This window comes from Ovis canadensis, chromosome 4 (genome assembly GCF_042477335.2).
Source record: "Ovis canadensis isolate MfBH-ARS-UI-01 breed Bighorn chromosome 4, ARS-UI_OviCan_v2, whole genome shotgun sequence".
Taxonomy (NCBI): Eukaryota; Metazoa; Chordata; class Mammalia; order Artiodactyla; family Bovidae; genus Ovis; species Ovis canadensis.
This window is the reverse complement of record NC_091248.1, coordinates 55,237,510-55,259,048: the sequence shown is the minus strand read 5'-3', so window position 1 is coordinate 55,259,048 and position 21,539 is coordinate 55,237,510. Positions and strand designations below refer to the sequence as shown.

At 35.4% G+C, this 21,539-nt stretch overlaps 1 protein-coding gene across 8 annotated transcripts in view; it reads left to right on the top strand.

Annotated features, from left to right (window-relative positions):
* The window catches only part of LOC138439237 (platelet glycoprotein 4), a 97,629-nt gene that overhangs the window by 40,455 nt on the left and 35,635 nt on the right, over positions 1–21,539 (top strand). For 3 of the 8 annotated variants that reach the window (XM_069587768.1, XM_069587772.1, XM_069587769.1), the window contains one exon: positions 21,093–21,182. The gene's annotated coding sequence lies outside the window, so the exon portion shown is untranslated. Of the gene's footprint in view, positions 1–3,173; positions 4,629–10,243; positions 10,340–12,092; positions 12,545–21,092; positions 21,183–21,539 lie in introns of those variants that run through there. The other 5 variants (XM_069587765.1, XM_069587766.1, XM_069587767.1 and 2 more) reach the window with 5 other exon arrangements.

Below are 21,539 nucleotides of genomic sequence, written 5' to 3'. Positions count from 1 at the left end.
TAGATTGGCATGTAAAATTAGATGGTAGAGTATAATACTCAGGAGACTTAGAATTTTTGATTGGCAAAAAACCCAATACAAGGAATGATCTATATTTAATCATTATTTTTGGCCTATGATTGAATTATTTTCATAAATTTTTGAAATCTTCACTTTAATCAATATGTCTGTTGCTGGCAGTGAAGATATAAACATAATTGGCACATTTGACCATTTAAAATATTTGAGAAAAGCTTATTGTGTAGTGGTATGTTGTTTGTCCTTGTACTGCAGTTACTCAATACATATCTGTGGGACAATAGAAGTAAGCCCTCCTTGAGAATAAATATTTTTCAGTGTGGAAGAACCTGACTGTTTAATAATTCAGATAACCAGTCCTTTTAAATTCTGTGTTGGATATCTTGGAAAAGTAAATATATTCTGCCAAAGTATTTAACATACCCATGTCTCTTTAATGTATGTTGTGATACTTGTAGTATAGGTTTTTCAGTATTTATTTGATGAGTATCTGAATACCTATTATGTGTAAGGAACTATTTTAAAATCTGGCATATAAAAGTAAATGTTCCCAACACAGTTCTCAGTGAATATATTATAGAGAGTTCCACTGTGACCTCTCCCTTGGAAGTCATAAATGAGTATATAATGAACTGAGCTTTTTTGTTATACTTTGTATGAGTAGGATACTAAAGCATTCTGGAGATATAAAGATGAATAAATATAGTCACGTGGCTTTTTGTATGTGCTTAATATTAAGATCTCTGCTTGTTGCACATGGTATACAAAACCATGTTGTAGGGACTGTTTATTTCCTTTTTTTTAGGGACCTATTGATTAAACCACATTTCTTGATGATAGTTAACGAGGAGAAATTTGGTTAGATGTTTAGTTATTTAAAATGTTTGTCATCTACAATTCACAATTTACATAGAATCTCAGGATATGAGTTTGAGTGTTTTCAATTCAAACCATTGTATCAATTCAGGGATTTAGGGTATAGCTTAACTAAAAAACTTCAGAATTAGCACTCTGTAGGCATAATTAGATCAAACTGTTGGTTCTTTTGAACTTATTTGCTCTTGCCTGTTATTTGAGTGTTGGCTTTCACACGAGTTTCCTTGAAGTTCTAAGATGGTTCCTGGCAGCATTCGTACATGTTTCCTTATTACAAATAAATAGGAAGATGGGGAGAGATAATAGTGAAAAGATCATTCCCACCCATACTGAACAAAAGAGTAAAGCTTTTGTGAGTCCTGAGATGTATGTTTTTATAACACTGAAGTGCTTATAACGCTTTCAGTTCAGTTCAGTTCAGTCGCTCAGTCGTGTCCGACTCTGCGACCCCATGAATCACAGCATGCCAGGCCTCCCTGTCCATCACCATCTCCCGGAGTTCACTCAGACTCGCGTCCATCGAGTCCGTGATGCCATCCAGCCATCTCATCCGCTGTTGTCCCCTTCTCCTCCTGTCCCCAATCCCTCCCAGCATCAGAGTATAATGCTTTAACTTATAACAATTAAATAGGGATTTAATAAAAAAAATTAAATGGAACATTGACATTTTTAGAGGCAATATCATATTCAGTTCAGTCACTCAGTCATGTCCAACTCTTTGTGACCCCATGGAAATATCATGTTAGTACCATGACAATACATGTTTTATAAAACAAAATATGGAGGAAACTTTTGAATCTTTTCTTCTGTATTCAGTGTTGTGAGTCATCTCCGAAAACAAAGTCAGTTGCTCGTGGTTTCTAGAACATCAGTTACATCTAACTACATAGGATATACTAATGATATGCAGAGTACATCATGAGAAATGCTGGTCTGGAAGAAACACAAGCTGGAATCAAGATTGCTGGGAGAAATATCAATCACCTCAGATAGACACCACCCTTATGGCAGAAAGTGAAGAGGAACTAAAAAGCCTCTTGATGAAAGTAAAAGAAGAGAGTGAAAAAGTTGGCTTAAAGCTCAACATTCAAAAAACGAAGATCATGTCATCTGGTCCCATCACTCCATGGGAAATAGATGGAGAAACAGTGGAAACAGTGTCAGACTTTATTTTTTGGGGCTCCAAAATCACTGCAGATGGTGACTGCAGCCATGAAATTAAAAGACGCTTACTCCTTGGAAGAAAAGTTAAGACCAACCTAGATAGCATATTCAAAAGCAGAGACATTACTTTGCCGACTAAGGTCCGTCTAGTCAAGGCTATAGTTTTTCCAGTAGTCATGTATGGATGTGGGAGTTGGACTGTGAGGAAGGCTGAGCGCAGAAGAATTGATGCTTTTGAACTGTGGTGTTGGAGAAGACTCTTGAGAGTCCCTTGGACTACAAGGAGATCCAACCAGTCCAATCTGAAGGAGATCAACCCTGGGATTTCTTTGGAAGAAATGATGTTAAACCTGAAACTCCAGTACTTTGGCCACCTCATGTGAAGAGTTGACTCACTGGAAAAGACTTTGATTTTGGGAGGGACTGGGGCAGGAGGAGAAGGGGACGACCGAGGATGAGATGGCTGGATGGCATCACTGACTCGATGGATGCGAGTCTGAGTGAACTCTGGGAGATGGTGACGGACAGGGAGGCCTGGCATGTTGCGATTCATGGGGTCGCAAAGAGTCGGACACGACTGAGCGACTGAACTGAACTGAATGATCTGTTAGGCTAGGATAAGTTCTTGAAGAAACATTATGATCTTCCTTTCCTCTGGGAAATTCTTAAGCATGTGGAAATATCCCTTAAAGTTTAGATTTAATCAAAAGGCTGAATTTAGTAATATTTAATCATTATGTTTCATCTTTAAAACTGAAGCCAGTTCCCTAAAACATATCTCAACACATATGCATTGGAATTTTTAAAAAACTATGTTGTCTATTTTCAATTTTAAGTTTAATCACTTGATATTGGATGAAGATTATCTGAAAGGATGATATTTTCAATGGTGGAATAGTTTATCACAAAAAGAAAAGGTTTCCCTGTAATTAGTTTGCACCAAAACTTACAAAGAAAATCACTACAGTATTTTTTTCCCTAACCTACGTGACATGGCAAATGAGCCAGAGAAATTTCAGTAAATAGCACAAATTTAGTTTAATCTTTTATTTTGTTTTAATCTTTATTTTGTTTCAGAGCTTAAAGAATTTAAATGTTTTCTACTATACAGGATGGTAAGGTGTGTATGCACAATCGTGTCTGACTCTTTGCGACCCCATGGACTGTAGCCTGCCAGGCTCCTCTGTCCATGGAATTTCCCAGGCAGGAAAACTGGAGTGGGTTGCCATTTCCTACTCCAACAGGATGGTAATATGAGATTAAAAGAATAAATGGCAGAATATGGTTCAGTCATAACCAAAATATTTTTGGTAATATATGGAAATCTGTGATTGTGTACTGAACTACCACTGGAGGGTGGATGTTTTTCACAGCAAAACTACCAGTTAAGTGGGTAATGTGAACATATCAATAAAAGGTGTGAAGGGACAAATGAATTTATAGTTTCTGGTAATTTAGGAATAGCTGTGATTTTATAATTGTAGTAAGTTAATTTGCATGCAGTTCCAAATTTACATACCTAAAACCACACTGAATTTTGAAAAACTATTAGATAAAAAATGAGATGTCAAATAAAAATCAACTAGGATAGATAAACGCAAGGTAACCAAGGAAGAAAAAAAAGAAAACAATGAAAACTGAGAAGCTTGTGGAGGAGAGAAATCTATCCTGAAACATAAAAATAGTATTGGGGGACAGGCTTCTTTATAACATGGGAAATATTTAGTGGCTTTTAATTTTGAGTTGCATGAAATGGTATGGTTTCCATGGGCTTATTTCACCTCCAAATATTACTTTAACGTAGTCCTCTTTTCTACAACCTACTGTGATTATCCAGTTTTCCCTGAGGGGTTGCAGAAAATGAGAGGAAAAACAGGCCTGCAGCAGTCTTGGAACCTGTCCAGAAAATGTTTTTAGTCCTTGGACTACTTGAAGGACTGTGCTCCAAACCTTGTATACACAGATTGGAAAACAATGATAATCCCAGTGTATTCACTCTGAATAGGAATTTTCTGTGTGTCATTAACAAAAGGAATATTACAGAATACACTGAAACACACTGGGATACCATAGGATCTTGATTAACATTTTTACCTTTATCCATGAACAGGAGGTATTGTGGAGTAGCAGAGTTTGCTTACTAAATACCACAACTGAATGTCCTGAAAGCCAGGAAAACAGTTGTTAGAACAATCTCTGAGGCTACATGTATCAAGCAGTGCAGAACTAGCAGGGCCAGTAGAGTCATGTGAGGGTGACATTCCACAGCAATTCAGATTCCGTAACTTGCTGTTTACTTAAATCACAACCTCCTAACAAAGTGAAGTTCGGGGATCTGTTAAGAGGATGCACGATTTGAGTCCTTGGTTGCCTTTTGGAGAACACTGAGGATGACAGACACTTTCATAAAGACAAGGCTGATGTTACCTAAACCAACTTAAGAATTGGAAGATTTCTTTCTACTTAACCTAAGGTAAATTGCTTTATCCAAGCCATTGTCAACGCCCCCTAATGTGAAGCAAACTTTAATGTGGTTACTAACACGTGAGTGCTAAAATGAAGTTTAATAGGTAAGTTGAACTTCTCTTTTCCTTAAAATTTACTAAATTTTGTGCAGATACTAAAGAGAAAGTGTTACTATACTCCTGAGTAGTTGTCATTTGCTTCATTTAAGCAGCTAACCAAATGTGTCACGGAGAAACATGCAGGACAATTGCAGGGTTCTGCTAATTTAGAATTTTGAATTTTTATGAAATCTACCTTATGCATTAAACAGTACTAGTCTTCCATTTTTATTCTGTTTAGGTTTTCATGTTTATGATTTACAGAATACAGTCATGAAAATAAGATATATAGAAAGAATTTTAAAGATTTATAACATTTCCAGGAAAATATTTGCTTCCAGAAGTTTTATTACATAGATAGATATACACTCTATATTTGGGTGTGCATATATGTTACAAGAATTGGTTTGTTTTTACAAGCTATTATATGAGGCTTTGTTCAAAATGAAAAATACAATTAGAGTAAGATGTTCCAACTATGAATACTTATGGATTCTTCGAAATCTTAATACATTTCAAGTTCTCCGAAGAAGTTTATTTGAGAAGTAGCACTCTAATCCAAACTCTTTGGCCTCTTGAAAGATAGAAAACTCAGGCTTGACCACAAGCAGATCTGCTCCTTAAGTCTATGAGAACAAATCTGGGGAAATGATGATTTGATTTGACTCTGATGGCCTTCCCTGGTGGCTCAGATGGTAAAGAATCTGCCTGCAATTCTGGAGACCTGGGTTGGGGAGATCCCCTGGAGAAGGGAATGGCCACCCACTTCAGAATTCTTGCCTGGAGAATCCCATGGTGGAGGAGTCTGGCAGGCTACAGTCTAGGGGTCACAAAGAGTTAGACATGACTGAGCGACTAACATTTTCACTTTAGGGTTTGATAGACTGTTTCATACTGCTGTGCCACTCGAATGCAAGGTTTGTACCAAATGTTTTTTAAAAGTGTCAGGGGAGAAGGATCAAACTTTTCCATTTCAAGGAAACAGAAAAAGAAAGGCATTAGGAATGTATTATTTTCTATGTGGTGATTTCTAAAATTATTATTACATGACATGCTTCTTAGAAAGTATTTTCTCAGCTTTAAAAAGGAATTTGATTATGCTTCCCTGTCCCTGGAAACTGTGTGTGTGCGTGTGCGCCATGTGTGTATGCATGTGTATGAGTTTAACTCTTTGAGGAATCTGTCACCCAAGTGTTGTATATCTCCAAATTTAACAGATTATCAGTTGGCACAGACAACAAAATTGTTAAAAAGACGGACTAGAGTATGGTTGTCTCGTTTTTAGGAAATGGAACAGAATTACTGTTCTCATTATCCATCTGATTTCTTTCCTGGTTTTAAACATTCATCATGCTCTTCAAGTTTTTTTTTTTTTTTTTTTCTGCTGGTAGTTAAAAAGAGTGAAAAACATCCTTTAGCATTTTAAAGCATATCATTTTGATCAAGCCATCAACCAATGTGAATGTGTAAATTGATTCTCTAACTCTTCTTAAAATTATTTTATTTCCTTTTTAAGACCCTACAGGGACTATTTATAACGTAGATGGCATGCCTCAAAAGAAAACTTTGTTGTACCCTCAATTCAAAGAATTTAGTATTTCTGCCCCTTGAAATTACAAATTAATTGCTCACATAATTTTTTCAATCTTTTTTGACATTGTTTAACTAACTAAATCTATATTTTGTTATTGATTATTGATTTTCCCCCTACTGTTTCATAACACCAACCTTTGAAGCCAAGCTATCCTCTTACTTGAAGATTTCTGTTGTTCCCTCCTAATTATTTCCCTTCCACTGTATGAACACAAATTGTACTGACAACTGTGCAAATCTTAACACTTTCTTAAGTTTCTTAGTATTGTTTAAATGTTGACATTTCTCCACCTCCTCAGAGAGTTAAGTCAGCTTTGCAAACAGTTCAAATAAAGATTAGATCTGCCAACATTTTTAGGCCTGTTGAATTTACATATTTATATGGCTCTGCCCATATAAGATCTATCCAGATATAGAGAGGTTCTCTCTTTATACACGGCTCCTACCATGGCTTCTAGGAAACACAGGGGAAAGTTTGCATCATGAATGCAGTAGGTTTGTCAATACTTTGATCATGTGCTTTGATTCATTAGATGATGTAGCTTAAGGCTAAACTTTAATGACCCAGATATTCTGCATTATCCTTAATGTTGTCCTTTGAAATTTTCCTTTAAAAGCGGTATTAAAAACTTCCATTTTAATCTCTTAAGCTTTCACTGACATTATCATGTCTATGTCTTAATGCATGTACTAGTCTCTTTAAATTATGTACGTATGTATTTCATTCCGGTATGTGAAGCCCCACCTCATCATATGAAACAGATAGAACCTGTCATTAGTTTAATACTTCCATAATGACCAGGGCAGCATTTGGAAAAATAGATATCTATTTTTGTAGCACACATAATCATGTACATCATATGTACATAAATATGTGTGTGTGTAAATCTCCATGGTTAGTTATCCCAAGGATTAAAGTGATAAATCAAATTTTGCCTTATGGTTTTACACTGGTTAACTAAAGTTTTAAGATACTTTACAGTGTATCTGTGCAGTATTACATGTTATAGGTCTTCAGAATGAATTTTATTTTTTGAGTTAATTTCAAAATAATTCTGTTAACTGTTAATTACAGAATACTTTCACTGTTCATTCCTTGTTTATTGTACTTAGATATCATTTTTTATATTAGGCTATTTAAAATTGTTATTCAGATTGAACAAATGTGCTAAAAAGAATATGCAAATTAGGTATTGATCAAGAACTCATATATATATATATACACATACACATTTTTCTTTCAGAAAGACTATAGACTCTTAGTCAGTCTATATGGGTTTTTATTATTATGGCACATAGTAGCTGTGTGACCTCAACTAGTTGTCTAAAAACATAGCAAGGTTGTATGATAGGTCAATAAGATAACTTATGTGAGACACTTATTTCAACAACTGGCAGATAAGCCCTCAACACATGTTAACTCTGTTATTGCATCATCATCATAATTTATAGGTCTTTGCTTAACCATACAATCTAGAATTTTAATGCACATGATACTAAAATTCTTTTCATTTGCTGAAGTGTTAAAAAAAAGAGGGTCAATTAAAAGTTTTTATCTACTACATAGAATCTCTATAAAGCTTTACAAATCTGTCGTGTGACTTGTCAGCTTGAGGCTGTAGGTAGGTTCTGTAGTTACTCTCTTTGACAAGACAGGAAATGAGAAATATGACTGTGGGCTGCTTATTCACAAAACCTATGATTGTTATTGTTATTAATAGGGCTGTGGTCAGAACTTGGGCCATGCCATGCAATTCCTCTTCTACTATGCTTCCATTGTATGCTTCTCAGATATGTTGCAATATTTATAATTACTCAATGTACTTCACTCTTCCTCTTTTACTTCACAAGTGTTATATGCCATGAATTAGCTAATCTAGAAATATATTCTAAAGGATTTTTGAAACCATAGAAATGCTAGAATAAAGTTTATTATTTTTCCAATGTTTGGAGAAAGCATTTCAAAGCATGACATAATACTTAAAAGGGAATTACTGTGAAAGTTAATGGCATAAAAATGGAAATTTTCAGTAATTTAAAAATTCAATAAAGTTTAGTTAAAAAACTTTTTAAAAAAATTGTCAAATGTCAGAAGACTCGTTATTTCCTTATTAGCTAATAAGGAAAAGATATCACAAATGTTTAAAAATACAAATGCTAATATGCTTTAGACAATTGGTGAAACTTCACTCAAATATTTAACAATAAAATAAGTACTTATAAACGGAGTTTAGTATGAGCCAGTGTGACCAATGTATGAAGATGGGCCTTTTCACACATTGCTGTATACATGCATGAACAGAAATTGGGTAAAATTCCCCTTGCCAAAACAAGTACATACTTCTCACCCAGAAATTTCACTTTCTGCCATTTACTAGTGTCTTAGCACAGTAAACAAAATTATATATGTACATAAATTTTTAGCATTGCTTTTGTAAGATCAAAGAACAATTTGGTTAGCCAAAAAGTCTGTTCAGGTTTTTCCGTTATGTGTGTATGTTCAGTCATGTCCAACTCTTTGCAACCCCATGGACTGTAGCCTGCCAGGCTCCTCTGTCCATGGGATTCTCCATGCAAGAACACTGGATTGGATTGCTATTTCCTCCTCCAGGGGACCTTTCTGACACAGGGATTGAATCTGTGTCTCCGATGTCTCCTATAGTGGCAGGCAGATTCTTTACTCTGAGCCACCAGGGAAGAAAGGTGTAACAGAATGGAAAAAGAAAAATCAAAAGTTCTATTACATATGATATTGGTCATTTAAAAGAAAATGGTACATTTTTAGGACTATTTTTTCTAATAATTGAGAAAGAAAAAAGAGAGTTAACACTATCAATGATATGAAAATATCTCCAAGTCCCTTGATATTAAAGAGACAAGTTGTAGAAAGTGTGATTCAGCATATGGTTTAGTCCATATGTGTATGTGTGTGTGTGTATATGTTATAAACTTTTAAGTTTATACTTAGGAAATCAGTAAAATGATGACTGTATGCTGTGTGTTTATAAGTTTATAACATACAGAAGTATATACATATAAGTTTATATATATATATATATATATATATATGTAAGTTTAAAATTAATAAAATTCCTAGGTGGTAGTGACATACCTAATATTGGTCACTTCTGAGGAATAAAATTGATGCTTGAATGAGACTTCTCATTTTACACCTTTTTATAATATTCAATATTTTTTACTTGTCCATATTACCTTAATGAATTCCCTAAAATAAAAATTTGCTTAATAGAAAATGATCACCATACCAATTATTTATTAAACAAATACTATATATGTCAAGAACTGCACTGAGTTCATCACATTACTACTCTCACCTTTGCAACAGTTCTGAGAGGGAGCTATTTCCACTATGACTTACAGAGGTAAGGTAGTAGCAACAAGTCACACACTCTAGGAAGGGATGAACTCCAAATTCTGAGTTAGGTCCATTTACTTCCATAGCATATGCCCTTCATCTCAAAGCACTGTATATCTGTGGTATGAACAAACAGTATAATAACCTCTTATTTCTGGCCATTCTCATTTCTTTCAAAAATATTATTGTGGTTATGACAATCATGTGCATCCAGTCATTCAACTGATTACCAGCTATGACCCTGCTCTGTGCTCCTGGGGCTTCAGCAGTGCAATAAACAGACAAGAGTCTCTCATTCCATGCAGTCAACATTCTAGCAAATGCAGAGAAAGGACCAAAAAAAAAAAAAAAAGCCAAATGCTTGTCTGATGGTGCTGTGTGATCTCCAGTAATCAGAGCAGAAGGGAGAAAGGGACAATGACTTGAGGGGAAGGGAAGTGCTTCATTGCCTCACAGTCAGGCCCCTGTCAAGTGCTGCACACAATCCACCTCAGTTAGTCCTTATTATGATCTCTTAGTTTTCTCCATTTTTTGATTAAGAAAGTAAGAACAAATTGTTAGTTAACTCCTAATCCCCAGTCAATATAGCTAGTGGTAGTACATTGCAAGTCGCTGTAGTCTGTCTGATTCCAAATTCTAACTGATCTTCCAGGTAAAAAGTTTGCAAAGCACTGTGCCTAAGCTTACTTAGCATACTGACAGTTTGAGCTTTCATTCTGCTACATCTGTTCTAGTGGACTTACAGAAGGTAATGTATACGCTCATATAAAAATATCCCTTAAAAATACTGCACATACATAATCTTTTAAAAATGAAAACCCCAACATGCATTACTGAGAAATGGGTGCAGCAGTTTCCTGCCTTGTTGTTCAAGGTGAACATTTTGCTCAAAATACAGACATATGATTGCAGCTTTTACTTGGCTCTGGGTTTCCTGTGTTTTCCTGTATCAGGAACTGTTGTGCACAGTATTAAAACAGTTAACAGCTGCCTCTGGGAATGCAAATTTGATTCTTTGGGCTGCTCATGGGAAAGTGTGACATTTTCCTCTCCAAACACAAAGAATTTAGATGTCATTAGACTACTGATTAAATAGTAATCCAAGTAAATTCAGTGTCAGCTTAAGTATCAATTTTACAGGTATTTTTTCTGAAATATCTTACTCTAACAATGTTCATTTTTTATATAATTTAATTATCCTTTCAGTGCATTTAAGATAGGCTGTTTAAAATAGCATCTGAACTTCTGTGTTGGTGGGCTATTTCTGAATTGCCACACTGGAGGATATTTGTGTACATGTGTACTCGTGTATATTTGTGAGAATTAAGGCTGAGAAGGAAATGTTATCAAAGCAGCTTAAATACAATAAAATAGATTTTCAATATCAAAATAATTATTAAACTAGCCTTTATATTACCTTTTTATTAGTATAACAAAGATAAAAAAATGTCACAGTGATAGTGATAAGGGAATCATCTTTTTAAATTATCTAAAATCTAAAATTTTTAAATTATTCTTTCTCAAAAGCATAAATCATAATGAGATTATACAAGGCCATTTCTACTTTATCCTAATTAAGTGATATTTGGAAAAACAATCCCAATATAACTAAAGACTTCTATAACATTGATTTTTAAATAAATTTGTCTATAAAAATATCCTGGAAAAAGAAAGCAATGCTCAAGGTAAAATATTGCTTTGGGTTCCTTTCCAGTTGTATTGCACAGCTAGCAAATGAGAGAATATAACACATGCCTAGAAGCAATAGCACAAACAGCCCAGTGAGGACTGGTTTAAATATGATCTAATGAAGTAAATGTATTTCTGCCTGTTATTGTTATGCTGTTGTCTTTCAAGGCTGAGTTAGAGGCATTTATTCATCTGGTCTGACAGATAACAGTTTAACCTGAAGATTTTTTTTTCCCTGTAGGATTCTGAGAATTTCTTTCTAAGAATGGGATTTTCTTTTTATTTTTTAATTTTTATTTATTTATTTGTTTAAGAATGGGATTTTAACATGTGGGTCTTTTCTCCCCCAAAGCTTAAGGTCTTCTTTTCTGATGAAATTTTAAAATAATGCCTTTCTTTTAAAAGTAACTTCATTATATACTTTTACTATTTAGGATGGCTTTTAATATGAAATTTTATTTAAATATTATTTAAAATTGTCTTTTTATCTAAAGAGATCTAAGAGAAATACAATTTCTTGGTTTTCATAGAAGGATTTTGCTCTGCTCATGAAATTTCTGTAAGACTAACAGAAAATAATAAATAGTGAAGAGCTTCCAGTTAGAACAGTAGGCTATTTCCTTTTTTAAAGTCTTTTTGTCATCCCTGTTGATTGACGAAGTCCAACTGTTTTAAAAATCATTAGACTTGACACACTTTGAATAAATGAAGCATAGAAAGTACATTTTATTTAAACTTCGTGAAGTAGGTTTTTCAAGCAGGAAAGTGAAAGAAGCAGGTAATTCTTCCTAATTTACATTTTCCACCCCCAGGCCCGGTTTATCATCTGGAATAATGACTGTATATGAAAGGTCGCTCAGCAAGCTAGCTCCTTTTGTCTCTCTGGCCTCTGACTTACTTGGATGGGAAAATGGCCAACAGAAGGAAAAAAAAAAAGACAGCAGAGGATCTCAGATATAGGTAATAGGTCTGCACTACAATGTAAAAACAGACCCTCAAGACCTATCACACCCCTCCCACACACTCTAAGTGGGAAGTGTGGGGTTTCCTTTTTTTTTTTCAAACTCCTTTTGGAACAAACACTCATTGGGATCTGACTGACGTTGCCTTTCTCTTTTTTTTAAAGTATATTTAAACTCACACACTTTTTATAATGAGGATTTCAGTGTAGGGTTTTCTGCAGGATACCATTTGGTCCTACTAAGAACTGACTGTTCAAATGTTGGAACATTTGATCGGAAAATACTTCTTAGTCTTTTTAAAGGTAAGTCATACTGATTTTTTTTTTAAAATTTCTGTCTCGAAAATGACAGGAGATGACACTATTATATACACACCCTTAAAGTTAAAGAACAGCAGCAGTAAGCAGGAACTGTTTTTTGAAATCATTAGGCTTTTCCTAAAAGCTAGGTTTGTGCTGTTTCCAAAGTTATCAACCTTACCTATTATGTTTAAGAAATATTAAAACTTTGTCTAATAATCAGTGTCATGTTGCTTCTTGGTGTTTAAAACCTTATGTTTATGCATAAACAGTTTTTGTTAAAATGATGTACTATCCAATTTTGTTACTTCAGAACTTTTATTGTCTACTTAGGGTATTTGTGCATGGTTTTAAATTATGAATGAAAATCAACATAAATAAAAATCAGTTTAGTAGGATTAGTTCTTAAAAGTCACTTGACACTCTTATGCCAACATGCTTTCTAATATGCAATTCTTCAGTGCTTATTATTTTAGAGAGTCTTTGGTTTATTTAATCTTCTATTTTTTAATGTCACAATTTTTTGGTGAACCTGACTTTGTCTACATGAACAGCAGTGTATATTTTGGATATATTCCTCTTCAGCATTTAAAAAAAATTCATTCTCATTGAATTTTACTTGCTGCTGGGAATGGTAAATTAATTCCAAATCATTTTGATTTATATAACTGTATAAATTATATAAAACTTGGTAATAGAATTTTTTAAAAATTGAAGTTTTTGTGATTTTAGGAAACAATACAAATAGCAAATTATTTTCTTGAATGACAATACTAATAAATGACAAATCCTTCTGGAGAAATTAAAAGCTATAAATTAATTATAGTAAGTGAACTCATACATAACTGTAAATGGCATAAATTCACTACAGTAAATTTCAAACAGTTTCTAGAATTGTCAAGTAACATATTGAAAAATGTTTCTAAAATCTTTGCATGTACTTCAGTTCTTTAGTGTGTAGTTTTAAATTAGTTAAAAACAAAGTGCTCTTAATATTCAATCAAAAAATAACCAAAATAATATTTTTCAAAAATTTTGTTATATAGAAGAGTCCAGTGGTCCACTGGATTTCATGAGAGAAAAAAAATACACAGAAATTTGTTTCATTTACCAGAATCATTACAAGAACAGAACAATAAATTTAATACACAAACATCAGATAGAAGTTAAACTGAGAGGAATAAAACTATACTTAGAGAGGTACTGGACAGAATGCACTGAAAATTTTGGAATTTATCTTGGGAGTTACAGTTGCTACCCTATAGGCAAAAAATCTTGTGGATTCTTTCTTCCTGAAAGAACTGATTCTGTAACTATTTTCTGATTTAATTACAAGGCATTTTTTAAATTCAGTGGCCAAAATCATGGTTGAAAGTTTTGAGAAATTATTCTAACCTAGGAGTTGATTTTTCATTTGCATAATATTCTAAACCCCTGTATACCTAAGAATAAGCCATCTCATCAGATTTTATTGTAATCTAAGAGTTTTAGAAATGATCATTTATTATTTATGAAAAAGACACATTTACTAGAATTTTAGAAAATACTTGGCCAATTCACAATAATATTTTACTGTTGTTACAGTTCAATATATTTCATAATATTGCAAATAAAATAACAGGTGCTATGATAGGAAATTTTATTCCTTCTCACTGAATTTTACTTGACATTTATAACCATATATAAGACTCTGATGCTGGGAGGGATTGGGGGCAGGAGGAGAAGGGGACAACAGAGGATGAGACGGCTGGATGGCATCACGGACTCGATGCACGTGAGTCTGAGTGAACTCTGGGAGCTGGTGATGGACAGGGAGGCCTGGCATGCTGTGATTCATGGGGTCGCAAAGAGTCAGACATGACTGAGCAACTGAACTGAACTGAATGATGTATATATACCCATTTGAGAGAAAACTGAGCCACAGAGAAACTATGTTAGCCTGCAAAGCAAACCTAAATTACTTGAATTCAAAGCCCAGAATAATAACTATTGAAAATCTTATAGTATCTTCCCATTCATAGGAAGAGTTGGGTTGGGGAAAAAGAAACAATAGTGTTTCTATCAGGATTCAAAAATCAAGAATGGTTCTAGATAATTCTATTTAAACTGATAAGACTCTGAGAGAATCATTTCAAATCTATAGTAATCGCTATAATCAAGTACTCTAAAACCTACTCCAAAAGATTGGTGTGTTTCTAGAAGAACATTTAATGTGATAATGAAGTCAATGTAATTATTGTTTTAATTATTTTAAGATTACCACAAAAATAAAAGTTGTTATATTTGAAAGGCATAATTTAGTGAAGTGTGTTATATTATGATATCTATACATTTTCTATTATATATATTTACCTCCATATATTCTGATAGGATGGAAATGCCCATATACATTAAAAAAGATTATGGTAACTTCAATAAGAGAAGATGATGAGGATTTCTGAATCTAATTTAAACATTTACCGCAGAGCCCTAGGGTTCTGCGGGGATGACTCAGAGCCCAAATGAGATGTGACTAGAAGGGGAAAGGGCCACAGTTGCTGCCCACTTTGATCAGAATAGATATTCTTTTAACTACCTTCAAATGTTGGGGTTGCATGTAAAATAAGTACTAATCTAGTGACCTTATGTATTCACTTGATGTAACACAACCAGATTTAAATAACTGATTTAACCAGCTTGATATGAATCTGCATCTTACTCATGTCTAGGGAATCATGGCTTTGAAAACCCACCTAGATATCATGTAAGGTAAGAGTGTGAAAAGGAAGTTAGTTTGGAAAGCTAATTTTCATATTCAACCTGTCGTTGAATTAATCGCCCCCAAACTCCAAACCTGGGTTTTGTGGGCAAATACTGTATTTAGTGAGGAAAAGCCGTGTATTAAAAGAATTACTTGTGTGTCCAGTAGAAAACAGAGATGTGATCTGGTTTCCTATTCTGAAGACAAGCAGAAGGAAGGCTTCTGGATAGAATAGGAAATTTGGGATATTCACTCATGAGTCAGAAAATGTCATCCAGGTCCTGCATTCATTCATAGCCCAAGGATGTAATATGAAACTGTTTTAAAGTTTCATAGTTCATATCCCAGGAAACCATACCTCTTGGCCATGCCTTTTTCTGGGTGGAGTTTCCAAGGAAACACAGCTCTATACACACATGAAGATAATCACAAATTCTCTGGGAAGTGTCTCTATTATTCTGACCTACTTATGGGCACACTTCTTAAAGCTCGGTCTCAGTTCCGACCACCAGGTTTCCAACACAAATGGAAAGGCATAACACTCATAAGTTCATCTAGAAACACACTGTTGACTTGACAGCAAGAAAATAAACAGCCCACATGTAGTTACATTCACAAACTCCACAAAAAGAGTAGGATTTACAATCTGTGAACTGACAGGACACAGTCAAGAAAGGTATGGGAATAGTGGGATCTTACAATGTCTTTATTTTCTTGTCTTTTTTCTTTTAAGTCTCAAAAATAGGTTTTCTTTCCTGATTATATGTGAATTTTTTGTTTTCTAAATTGAAGTACTTTAAGCAAGCAGCTTACTCCTTGGAAGGAAAGTTATGACCAACCTAGATAGCATATTCAAAAGCAGAGACATTACTTTGCCAATAAAGGTCCACCTAGTCAAGGCTATGGTTTTTCCAGTGGTCATGTATGGATGTGAGAGTTGGACTGTGAAGAAAGCTGAGCACCAAAGAATTGATGCTTTTGGACTGTGGTGTTGGAGAAGACTCTTGAGAGTCCCTTGGACTGCAAGGAGATCCAACCAGTCCATTCTAAAGGAGATCAGTCCTGGGTGTTCATTGGAAAGTCTGATGCTAAAGCTGAAACTCTAATACTTTGGCCATCTCATGCGAAGAGTTGACTCATTGGAAAAGACTCTGATGCTGGGAGGGAATGGGGGCAGGAGGAGAAGGGGATGACAGAGGATGAGATGGCTGGATGGCATCACTGACTTGATGGACATGGGTTTGGGTGAACTCCAGGAGTTGGTGATGGGCAGGGAGGCCTGGCATGCTGCGGTTCATGGGGTCACAAAGAGTCGGACATGACTGAGTAACTGAACTGAATTGGACTGAAGCAAGCAGTAAATTATTTCTAATAAAGAAATAAGGGTAAAGAATAAAATTTAACCTAAAATTAGCAAAAAAAAAATTTATTAGGAAAGAATCTGTATGACTAAGAAAACCAAGTGTGCAAAATGCAAATCTTATCTGCTCTAAATAGCTACATTTGAGAGAATAGTGGAGACAAACTACACTTTATACAGCTGTTGTTGAGTACAGCATGCTGAGTAACCTGAACTTTTCTCATGTATTCAGTGCATGTCCTATTTAATTTGTTGGTTCCTCCTTTGCTTCAGGTGAATAAAACTACGGTGGCATGTATGTTCGGTCGCTAAGTCCTGTCTGACTCTTTGCAACAACCCCATGTACTTACTGTAGCCCGCTAGGCTCCTCTGTCCAATGGGATTTTTCCAGGCAAGAATATTGGAGTAGGTTGCCATTTCCTTCTCCATGGAATCTTCATGACCCTGGGATTAAATCCATACCTCCTGCATTGGCAGGCAGATTCTTTACTACTGCGCCCCCTGGGGAAGCACAAATTACAGCTGACCCTTGGACACAACAGGTTTGAACTTTGTCAGTGCACTATGGAGTATCTTTTCAATAAATACTACAGTACAACCTGATCCCATATATGCAGTTGGTTGGATACCACAGGTAAGCTGATGGTGTAGTTATATGTGGATTTTCCACTGCCTGCATTGTCCATAACCCCTCTGTGTTCAAGGGTCAGCCTGTATTTGTAATTTTGTAGTATGAAGCATAAGCTTGAAGTATGATTATAATAACAACACTTATGGTAACAAGGCACAGAAGCATGATAAACCCAAGACCCTCAGTGGGTGCCTGAGCCTAGAGATAGCACCAAACCCCAAGTAATTCCCCTTCATCCAAGATTTTACTTTCTACAGATTCAGTTAGCTTCAGTTGACCACTTTTGACTGTGGATAAGTGAAACCATGGAAAGCAAAGCCATTGATAAAGAAGGATTACATTTATATAAAATATCTTGCCTATTTTTAGAGAAAAAAAAAAAACTTGCATCAAGATAACAAAATAAGCTGGGCAAAAAGTTCATAAAGTCGATCTCTTTCTGTCAAAAATATCAGTTTATGTATGCAAGAATGCGAGTCACACTACTATTTTGCTTAGACATCATCCAGACCAGTGTTATATTAGTAACTGTCTAAGCATGCAATTTAGCAGAATAAATCATTGACACTTATGTTTTCTGATGAACTTGACTCAACAGCACTGGGCTGTGTGCACTATCTCACTTCAGTTTTAAGTTCAAAACAGACAGAGTCTAGGCAGTACCCAGGTCTGCCAATAACTTGACATCTCTGGGCGCAGGGTCCTTGGATGGTATAATAATGCACTTTCATGTTTAGAGAGGAAGGTGCTAAAGAACACAGTGGTTCATCCAGCAGATTTTTGGGGACTTTTTGCCCCTTGGGACTCTTCACTATAGTCCATGGGACTGCTTAAATAAAGGATAATGATTCTGGGAAAGGTCAGACAGATTCTCAACTAGGTGAAGGCACAGAATCTGGGAACAGACAAATAATACACACCTATATCCATTTCAGAAATAAAAGATTTATAATTTTAACATCATTTTATATTCCATCTGACAGAACTGCAAAGGACATTAATATTGAATAATTTTGTGGCATTTATGTAGACCATATCTTTCCAAAAGAGATGATTTGAGTTGTATTGCCGATGTTATATAAACAAAACTAGAATCTGACCCTTGGGGTTTCCTATCCAATTTTTTAATAAATTGCAATCCACAGGTTCTACAGAGATGCTCCTCAAGCATCCTAAATATGGGACAAGATAGTGCTAGGTGGGACACAGGAGACCTAGTTAGGAATCAGGGTCTTGGTGGTCCCACAAATGCTGTAATCTAAGTTACTTGGCTTGGTCTTCCATGTAAGGATTTGAGTGAAGAATCAGTCTAGCTGCTTAAATGAAAAAAATGGGGGTCTCATCTTATAATCTTACTTTATACATGAAGAAATTGAGGAACAGAGCAATTAAATAGCTTGCCCATGGTCATCTGGCAAGAAAGTGGCCAATCGCACTTTGGTTTCATCTCAAGTCTCCCACCCTTAATTACAGCAGTTTGGAACCCTGCATTTTGATGTCTACCTCAAATATAACTTACAGATGAGAACTGGGGAATGGTCTATAAGATGGGCATCCAGTAAAATAGTACTTAATAAGCTCCCCTGAATATGGTCACTTACATACAGTACAGCACACTCGAATGCTATTCACAAGTAGAAGAGAGATTCTACTTGAGAATATCTAGTCATTATTATCAAGTTTAAATAATTTATTCCACTGTATTATGACAATCCTAGCCAAAGCCATAGGAGGGAGCATGTTATTCCTCATCCTCTGTGTTAAATCATTTCAGTCATGACCAATGTGACCCTATGGACTGTAGCCCGCCAGGCTCCTCTGTCCATGGAATTCTCCAGTCTAGAATGGAGTGGGTGGCCATTCCCTTTTCTAGGGGATCTTCCTGACCCAGGAAACTAACCTGTGTCTCTTACATCTCCTGCACTGGCAGGTGAGTTCTACCCCCAAGCAATTAATAAAGGAAGGAAAGCTATGCCAAACTTAGTGTACTGAAAAGCAAAGACATCACTTTCCTACAAAGGTCTGTATAGCCAAAGCTATGGTTTTTATAGCAGTCATGTACAGATGTGACAGTTGAACCATAAAGAAGGCCGAATGCCAACAAATTGATGCTTTCAAACTAGGGGGCTGGAGAAGACTTTTGAGAGTCTCTTGGACTACAAGGAGATCAAACCAGTCAATCCCAAAGGAAATCAACCCTGAATATTCATTGGAAGGACCGGTTGAAGCTCCAGTACTTTGGCCACCTGATGTGAAGAGCCGACTAATTAGAAAAGACCCTGATGCTGGGAAAGACTGAAGGCAACAGGAGAAAGGGGTAGCAGAGGATGAGATAGTTCGATAGCATCATGGACTCAATGGATATGAATTTGAGCAAACTCCAGGAGATAGTGGAGGACAGTGGAGCCTGGCGTGCTGCAGCCCATGGGTTGCTAAGAGTTGCTAATGACTTAGCAACTAAACAACAACAACTCAACTTGCTCAGAGACATAAAATTCCACGGGAAAAATAAACCACTTGTTTAGGCTTGTGTGTTTTGTTTACATTGGGAAAAAAACATGTGACATTAATGACTATTCAAACTTCTTAGCCACCAGGACCTCAGTGTGAATCAGTTTGTTCATCCTGATTTACAGTGGATCATCCTAGGTATTTGGTATAAGAGAATGGAAATCCTGAAGAATGAAAAAAGTTTGTAAGATTTGCCTTTTTCCATTTTGAGGGAAAGTCTTATTCCTTTCTTTTAATAACATTATTCTTAACATTTTCTTAGCTATGCAATTAATAATTTTAAAAAATTAAATGCTTACTCAAGTGGAAAGAAATACTAATAAAACCATCAGAATGGTACTGTAACCACAACCAAGCTATGGAGGGAAAAATCTGAAACCATAACGAAGTATGATTTTTACTATTATCCTTACAAGACTGACAAAAATATTGTGTGTCCCTCCAATCTGTTGCAATTTTTGTCTTCCTTGGCAAGGGTATTCTGAATTAGGGAGTATTTGTTTACAAGCTACAAAGCACATTCTGTTTATCAATGTCAGGTCAACTCTAGTACAGATTTCCTACTGCAATCAAAACTGCTTAAATAGTATGTTTTAGGTATTTGAATAATAAAGTCTTGTTACCATAGGATCTGCTTATTATGCTAGGAATTTTTTTCCAAAGATAAGACTAAGTGAAATACATATTGACACAATCGAGTTGATTTTAACAGAATTTTTAAGAATCAGTTTATTGTTGTTGTTTAGTCTCTAAGTGTGTCTGATTCTTTTGCAACCTCATGAACTGTAGCCCACCAGGCTCCTCTGTCCATGGGATTTCCCAGGCAAAAATACCGGAGTGGATTTCCACTTGCTTCTCCAGGGGATCGTCCCAACCCAGGGATTCAACCCACATCTCCTGTATTGGCAGCCAGATTCTTTACCACTGAGTCACCAGGGAAGCCCTATGAATCAGCTCCCTACAACGAAAGGAACACTATTGCTCTTGAATATGTTAAAATTTATGTATTTGAGGCTAGTAAGAAAGCAATACCTATTACAGAATCTAGATATACTCTACCTTACATATTTTCTTCAAGTTCTGTTTACCTTTAGATGATATAAAAATCAGTTATTAAAAAGAAGTGAAAATATTATGTAAAATATTTCAACACAGTTGATAAGAAAGAATTCAAGCATGAACTCAATATCCATGAGAATGGAAATTTCTTTTAGCAGTGATTATAATTTTGGTGATATTAGAGAGTAGTGTAGTGTTAATTTTCTGACAATGTATTTCCCTAATTTACTCATGTTTTTTGTTTTAACAGATAGGCTACCAGTGATTAGAAGAACTGACTCCTTCTAAGACTCATCAGATCATTTCCTGTAAAAACTGTATCTTTCTAATTGTGAAAAAGGTAAAGAAGACATTTGTTATCGTTCTTGTTTAGAATTTAGATGGAATAGACTCCAGTCAACCCACATTCAGTTTGCATAACACCAGGTTCAGTTCAGTTCAGTCGCATCCGACTCTGTGACTCCATGAACCACAGTACGCCAGGCCTCCCTGTCCATCATCAACTCCCGGAGTCTACCCAAACTCGCATCCATTGAATCAGTGATGCCATCCAACCATCTCATCCTCTGTCGTCCCCTTCTCCTGCCCTCAATCTTTCCCAGCATTAGGGTCTTTTCAAATGAGCCAGCTCTTCCACATCAGGTGGCCAAAGTATTGGAGTTTCAGCTTCAGAATTAGTCCTTCCAATGAACACCTA